Source organism: Morone saxatilis, unplaced genomic scaffold, assembly GCF_004916995.1.
Source record: "Morone saxatilis isolate NCDOM2014 unplaced genomic scaffold, NCSU_SB_2.0 Contig19, whole genome shotgun sequence".
NCBI lineage: Eukaryota > Metazoa > Chordata > Actinopteri > Moronidae > Morone > Morone saxatilis.
The window spans coordinates 18,212,073-18,219,848 of record NW_023339751.1 but is presented as its reverse complement, the minus strand read 5'-3'; the positions used below and the strand labels follow the sequence as shown (position 1 = coordinate 18,219,848).

General features: G+C 40.8%; 1 protein-coding gene across 1 annotated transcript in view; it reads left to right on the top strand.

Annotated features, from left to right (window-relative positions):
• The window catches only part of LOC118329325 (homeobox protein Meis1), an 88,175-nt gene extending 80,693 nt beyond the window's left edge, over positions 1-7,482 (top strand). The window contains exon 13 of the mRNA XM_035663448.1: positions 5,496-7,482. The gene's annotated coding sequence lies outside the window, so the exon portion shown is untranslated. The remainder of the gene's footprint in view (positions 1-5,495) is intronic.
• The last annotated feature ends 294 nt before the right edge of the window (positions 7,483-7,776 follow it).

Genomic DNA, 7,776 nt, shown 5'->3' with positions numbered 1-7,776 from the left:
GTGTGTGTGTGTGGGGTGGTGAAGAGGGCAGTGTTTTGGAGGGCACGCACACTAAAAGGTCTTAATGTGGAGTTGTACGTATAAAAAGGGAAATTGATGGTTACATAGTATCAGATCTTATGTAGGTTATAATTTTTCCCAGTGACAGTCTAGTGTTTATTCTAGACTCTGGTTTGCTACCTTGTTGTAGATAATATATTTTTAAAGGAAAAAGCACCATTATGCAAGCAAGAAAGTGTAAACAGATGTGCTAAATTTATAATTTAACAGATAATTATTTCATAACTAACATTTGAAATTTATAAAAGTCACTTTGCTTCAGTTTGTACAGGAGAAAGAACACGGACAAACAACATAGTTTGCCATTTAATCTGGCTGGCTTGGCCAAAACACCTGTTATTGCAAGTTTAACTTCAAAGGTTAATGGACAATGTATTGAATAGTTTTCAGAAGTAAAATTTCTCAGTGATGTGAGATCAATGTGTGATCAAGCCTCTTAAGATGATAAAAATTGTCCACAAAACAATGGATAAATATAATTTGTATCAAATTATTACTGTCAGTCCAATAGTGTGCATCTGTAAGTGGACCGACTCCCACAAGGTTTGCATTAATCCACAAATCTGTAGAGTTTCAGTTCTGAAGTGCAGATGAAATAAACGGCTTCCTGCCATAATTGCCCGTCTGTTAAACAGCTTCCTGTTTTGATTCAGGGAAATACATTTTACAGTGTGCGTCTCAGTTGGATGATGTGCTGCATGTTTATGTGCTGCCAAAGTGTTTCCAAGCACCTGCACTGTAGTAGACTCACTGCAGGACAGATTATCAGCCAAGAAACAGGTTTGATTTGCACAAATTGACTACCAGAGCTCATAATATTAGTTTTAATTCTCAAGAAAGCACATTTTGAAAAAAGTGGTGTGAGTGAAAGTCAACCTCTTTGTGGGGATTTAGAGGAAGCTAGTAATTCACAGTCAGATAAGACTCAATTTCTAGATTCCTAACATTACAGGCAGCGCAAATGTGAGTGCAGGGGTCCGGGTTAATGGTTTCTGTAACTCTATATTCTGACATCTAGGAAGCAAGGATGCTGCTAAACTGATCATTTGAAGCAGGTTTTCCAAATCTCCAAATTTGGTGATCTTTCAGATAAATGCTCCTTTAAGGCATAAGAAAAAATAAAACTTTGAGCTCATTAAAAGTTGTCAATTTGGAGATACATGGTTTCAGCAATTATTTGCTGGGCAGGACACAATAACAACTATACTGCTGTGTGCTGACATTCAGTATCTCTACAAAAAGGTCATTATCATCAAGGTATTGATGATAATATTGATGATGATTTTTTCTAGTTACATTGTGAATTATTTTGTCATTCTTGTAGATCAAACAAAAATAGATTTCTATTCTATATGTCTAAATATTTCTATCAGAGCTTGAGCATGTTTCTACTCCCACATAAAACTGAGGCAACACAAAACCAGTAGCCTCAGTAGACCAGTATGCAATGTACCCATATGGCATCAAAAGTTTTAGGAAACGCAGGAAAAGAAGTGAAGAATTAGTAAATGAGGCGGGTTGAAGGGAGATGGTTCCAGAAAACCATTTGTGGAATACATTTAGCGTCACGTGATGACTTCCAACATCAAACATCTGAAGATGATTTTTTCCCCCTTTAAAACCTCTTAAATTCCCCCTGTGCTGCCAGTTACTGTATGGCACTTCACAACATGATTTCTTCTGATTTACACGCTCGATGTATGTGCATGTGTGTGTATGGTAATAGGATTACTCCTGGCACAGGGAGGGGACACAAACTAGTGCAAAATGGAGGAGGTAGCCAGCAGGGTATGGAGCTTAGCTGGGCCTAATTGACTAGATCCAAATTAAATATGCCATCACCAGAGGTGTGACCAATGGATTTGACTTATTCAGTTTACAAAAATAGAGACCATTAACCCTCCACAGAATGCGTGTGTGTGTGTGTGCAAGCCACGATGAAAATATGCCGCCCTTGTTTCTGTCACAAATGTCCACGACCAAAGCAAAGACAGAAGATCTCACATCGAATGGTATTTTTTAGGTTTGAAATGCAGGGAGACATGGTAATAGAAAGGCTGTGCTTTCAGAATGAGATGTGTGGGTGTGTGTGTCTGTGTTTATGTGTGCGAGTGTGTAAACATGAGGGCTGGTTTGCCGTGTCCAAGCTGCCTCTTTCCAGCAGCTGCTAGCCTTCCCAGCAGACCTTGCTTTAAACAGCCTCAATTTGCCTGCTGAATCTCGTAATTGGGCCACCAGAGGAATCCTCTGCGAGACGGGCAAAGCACAGAGAAGACGAGTAGACAGCGGAAGAAAAAAGACAGAGGGAGAGAGAGAGAGAGAGGGGTAGACAGAAAGAGGGAGGGGCGGATGAAGAGATGGCGAGCGAGAGAAGCGTAAATGACAAGAGGGAGGGGTAGAGGGAGTAAAAGGAGGAAGGAAGGAAGGAGGAAGAGGGAGGGAAGAAGATAGATGCTGGGAGAGGGATGGTGACAGAAATATGTCTACTCTTGCTCACGACTAGTCGTTTCTTTACAGCTTCATTAGCTTGCCGTTGCTAGCTGCTAGCATCTCTCCGTCAAATATTGCTACTTTCCTTTCTAGGTCAATTAAATGTAAGTGATGTGTTATATTCTTTCATGACCAATTAAATTAATAGGTTATTACGGGAGGGGGGGAAACGGTTATCTTATTTGATTAAGAGAGCACAGGTTCATTATATTTTATAAGCAATTTTCATTAGCAGAGTTGAGGTTTTGTTACCGCGGGGCTAAATTGAGCGGTTATTGTGCTGAGGAGTGCTGAGCCTTGATACAGAAGGTGTGCCTAGCAGTCACACTGCAACATTAGTTAAAACTAAAACCAATTAGTCCTGCTTAGTGAAAAGCGTTATGCTTTCCACCCAATGATGATTACAGAGCTTATATCCCCTTGCGAAACAATACACCTGTCAGCCGAGATGAAGCCCAGCAAATGAAGCAGAAGCGGGCTGAGCCTTTGATAGCGACGAGAATGACTCTCGCATGACCCTTACCCTCTTTCCCTTCTTCCTCTTTCTGAAATTAGCCAGGGGTGGACCCTGAAAACTGTAATTTTCAGTTTCAGGACAATAGTTACCACAGGGTGGAAGAACTAATTATGGCGCAGAGGGTATGGAATTTTTTCTGTCCCTCCCCACTCTCAGCTTTTCCCAAAATGTCGGGTAGAACGCTTGAGTGAACGCTGCCTGTAACCCCTTTCCTACCAGTCTCGGCTGGAGACCCTTTGTCCCAGGATTCACTGCTCCAATCATTAAGCACAAATTTGTTAACCTTCTGCTGAGGGGTCAAGATCCCTCCCCTCGCCCCCCACTAACACGCAGCCTCCCACCGTCACCCCCCACCCTCAACTTCTCTTTCTGGTGGATGAACTTTTACTATTAACGAACACTGGAAAAAAACAGGTCCCGATGGGGATTTTGTGCCCCCTCGTATTGTCCATGTGAATGTGTGTCCTTGTTGATTTGGCCCCTCTGGAATCCCCCTTGGAGTCTAAAAAAGGAGGCCTACAGCTCAATGTATTGATTGTCTTATTAAGGACAAAACCTTATTAGCAATGTGTGTTCTTTTAAGCACGCATAGCGTTTATTAGAAACTTGACATGGATTTACTTGAGTCACCAGGACGCTCTCGTTAACCAGGGTTACATATGCAACTACAAACAACGTAAAGTTGCAATCCAACAGTTTCTTGATTGTTTTAAGATATATTTGGTTGTAGATGCTCATTATTGTCATAATTAGTCACTTGTCAGTCAAATAGTGACTTCTGCTCTTTGGGTTTTTCTGCTAAAGTTTAAAATAATAAACTCACTATACAACATACTGCAATTTACTGACATTTGCTAAATAGATATTTAATTGTATTAAAATCCAATGGATCATTGCTGTAAGCATGGTCTGCACTGCATTCAAGCTAGAATCACTAATGACTTGTTGTAGTGCCACAGGTTATGTCCCACAATAGAAAGGTCACAGGTTTGATGCCAATCGGTCCAGAAAGATATGCAACCCCTACCCCCTCACTGATTGAAAGGAAGCTAATTGAAGCTTGCACAGCTCATATAATAGCTCACCCTTCTCTTACGCAAGTCACACCTGTTCTCTTTAGTAGCCCAGGTGAAAACTGATGGATGAGGGGAATAACAAATGAGGGCCCTTGTGTTCAATCCTCTGTTGTCCTCCTCCTGCTGCACCTCATTGTCCTTTTCCCGGCCTGCCTTTGTGTCGCCTGTAGTGGCCCTCTTGTGTATGTGGCGAACACGTGGACGGGCCCCGGGTGCTTTCAGGTGACGGGCGGTCGTAAGCCTCACCTCTCCTCTTTGGTTTTGACAACAATGGCCGTGGTTCCTCAGTGGTGACTTTCCACCTGCAGAGATGGATGGCGGCTATTGTTGGCTTTAGAGAGAGAAATGTAGGGAGAGAAGAGGGTGAAGATGGATTTTTTTACTTCATATTTCATTGTATGAGGAGGGTTGATGCAGCATGCAGCAGGTTACATCAGTTGAGGAGGTTTTGGTTGAAATGTAGCATCAATAAGGCAACTGCACTACATGTTCTTTTAGATTTTGTATTACACTTTAAAATAAGATTGAACTGAATGTCTTGTTAATCCTGACCTAAAATAGTTTAACTTACGCAGTCAAATGCTGGCTGTAAACAATCAAAAGATACTGTAAATCAAAGGCTAATATTAAGTTTCCTTGTAGTCCAGTTAAACAGATTATCCAGGAAATGTTAAGTACTGGGTCTTGGTATCACTTCAAGTCGATCATGTGTGTTTGGTCTCTAAGTCCTCTCCTACTGTTAAAGTAGTATTACTGAGGGTGTAGGATTAAATCACTAAACCCTCCACTGCTCTCTCTCTCTCTCTCTTACATCCACACAGTCTTAGTGAAGGGCAGGCTTGGGTCTGTATTCTGACCCAGATGAGCACTAAGTTGGTTCTGCAGCAGTTGCCACATACTGTATGCTCCTCCAGGGTCATATTGGCAGGTCCATGTTCATGTGCTATCGGCCTGAAAATGTAACATGATAGTCTGCTTTCTGAAGTCTAGTGTGATCTATTGTCGTATTTAATGAATGATTAATGACATCTAACTCATTCAACTGTTTTCTTTTGGAGTTAAATGCTTTCTACCCCAGTGGTGGAGCCAACTTGCTCAGAGCTTAATTATATTTGCATGAGTTTTTAATTTGTTCAACTTTATACATGTGATGTATAATGATGTATAATGTGATGTATGCTGATGTTGTCTCTACAACATCAGCACTAATCAGTTAACTCTGAATAGGTTTCAACCCATAGGGGACTGTGTAAGTTAAAGGCTTTCACATAACAACAGTGATACTGTCTGACTTGAAACTTACCTGTGCAAATTGATCACGGATTAACCATTTTGATCTCCTCTTTCATTAGAACTGCAGGGCAAACCAGGGGATCACCTGTCTCACAGAGGGCTACGGAGCACGGGAACGGGAATCCTCGACTTCCTGACAACAACCAATAGCAACCCCCCTGTCCACCTCCAAGATCCAACAACATTTTTATTTGACTGATATCTGTGACATGGAAACCTTCCATGACTGCCTACAATTCTCGTCTATGTATCCAGTGATGGTGATGCACAGAAGACCGAACCTCGCCCCACCCAGATGACCCCCTGTCCCGACAGACCCCTGCTTCTTCTTTGGTGGGCACTAGACTTCGCCCTCTTGCCACTGCCCACTTGGTTCACATGGATTCCTCCATTAACAGTGATTGCGATTGCGAGCATAGATGACACACGAGAGACACACTGTGTCCTTTGCCTGTACCTTTGGCGAATGCAGCACCTGGTGACATATTCTAGACTCTTTGGCAAACAAGAGACTTCCTGTGAAGAGCACTCCACTCTTTGGGATGACGGAATTGGACCAAGGAGAAGCCAATGTCTGTATCTGACAGGACACTAACAGAGCAAAAGAGGTGCCCTTTAAAATATAGTGGATTGAAACATGGAAGGAGGGAAAGCAAGAGAAAAGAAATTAAAAGTATAACTATATCAACCCCTACTTTGGGATGTGAGTGGAGAAAGAAAATATACTGTATACTGTTGTAAAATTACGCTGGACTCTCACAAGAACTGGGAATTTAAGTATTGTAAATGCTATTGTATTGTTCTGCATATTATGTTGTTTCTAATAGATTTTTTAAAAAAAGGATGTGAACTTTTTTCTCTTTTTTTTTCTGATTTCTTTCCACACTATGTGTGTGCCGTCTCTCCATCAAATTTGACCTCCTGCCCCTCCCTCCATTGAATCACAATGCATTTTTAAAAGAAAAAAAAAACGTGAATAAACGGACAATTCGTTCAGTTGTCATTTCTCGCAGGCCTTTATTTGGATGGTGTGATGGCGATTCAGATGTCCTGGTTTTGTTTTGTTTTTTACACACAGCCTATCCGTATGCGGGGTGCAAACAATTGGTTTTACTGTTACTGTGTCTACATCTTGTAACTCCAATTTTGGTGATTTTATTTTATTTTTTTACATTTTCATATCAGTTAATGATATCTTCCTCTGCTGGTACAAAGTTTTTGTTAGTATAAAAAATTCTCAGACCATCTGCGGTCATAAAACTCTCTTAAAACTCAATGGATTAACTCCAAACACAGTGACATCAAGCTAAACACAGTTTCTAAGAAGCTAACAATTTGGATTCACAAGGTTTTTAATCCAATTGTCATTGTCCAATTTTTGTTTTTATCCATTTCATACTCTATTCACACAAAGACAGACACATAATGTAGGTGTCAATATGGCTAACATCATGACGGGCTAACAAACATAATGCAGAGCTTCAGTTAATGCTCATAAACAATCTAAAAAAAATCACTGTGGATGGGAAACTACAAGTGTGTGTCCCACAAACATGTTGTTTCCTGTTTTTCTCCATCTGTGTCTGTGATTGAGGGCCTCTGAAAGTCTATTCCAGTGTCCTATTGATGTGTTTTATGTCACAAGGCTGAGCACTCGCATGGCCAATAGATTCGCTTCCCCTCAGTGTTTGATGCAGCCTGATAACAGGGAGAGGAAAGCTATGGGAAAACACCATTTATACCACAGTCCATTCATTTTGATATAACCAGATGATGTAATGCTGATCAGACAGGAGAGAATGTAAAAGTCACTGTTTGTGTGTGTGTGTGTGGCGGTATGCATGTGAGGGGGAACGTGTGTGCGTGTGTGCATACATGCTTGTGTGGGTTATCAATGCATCCATTATCCATTGCTTCAAACATGTATTACGCACATCTTTAAGATTCCTTTGAAGACAAGTCATGTTTCTTATGCTTTTACTTTGAAGGGTATATATGTACATCTGTGTTGTAAATAAATACTTTTTGTTCAAATAACAGAACTCAGAACTAGTCTCACGTTATCTTCCTACATTCAGATATGAAATATAAAAATACACACAATAGTTGTTAAATGATTTTAATTAAAAACAAATAAGTGATGCTGAAATAGCTAAATTATACACAAACATGTTTTCATGTCGACAAGTGCCCATTGAAGAAAGCAGAGGTCCATCTATTCTTAAAGAAACATGCACTTAAAGTCAACCTTCCTCCCATTGCTGTGGATAATGTGCAGCTAATGCATGCGCTATGCTGTAATTTTCTCGCACATGGAGAGGGGAGGCGAGGAAAGAGGGG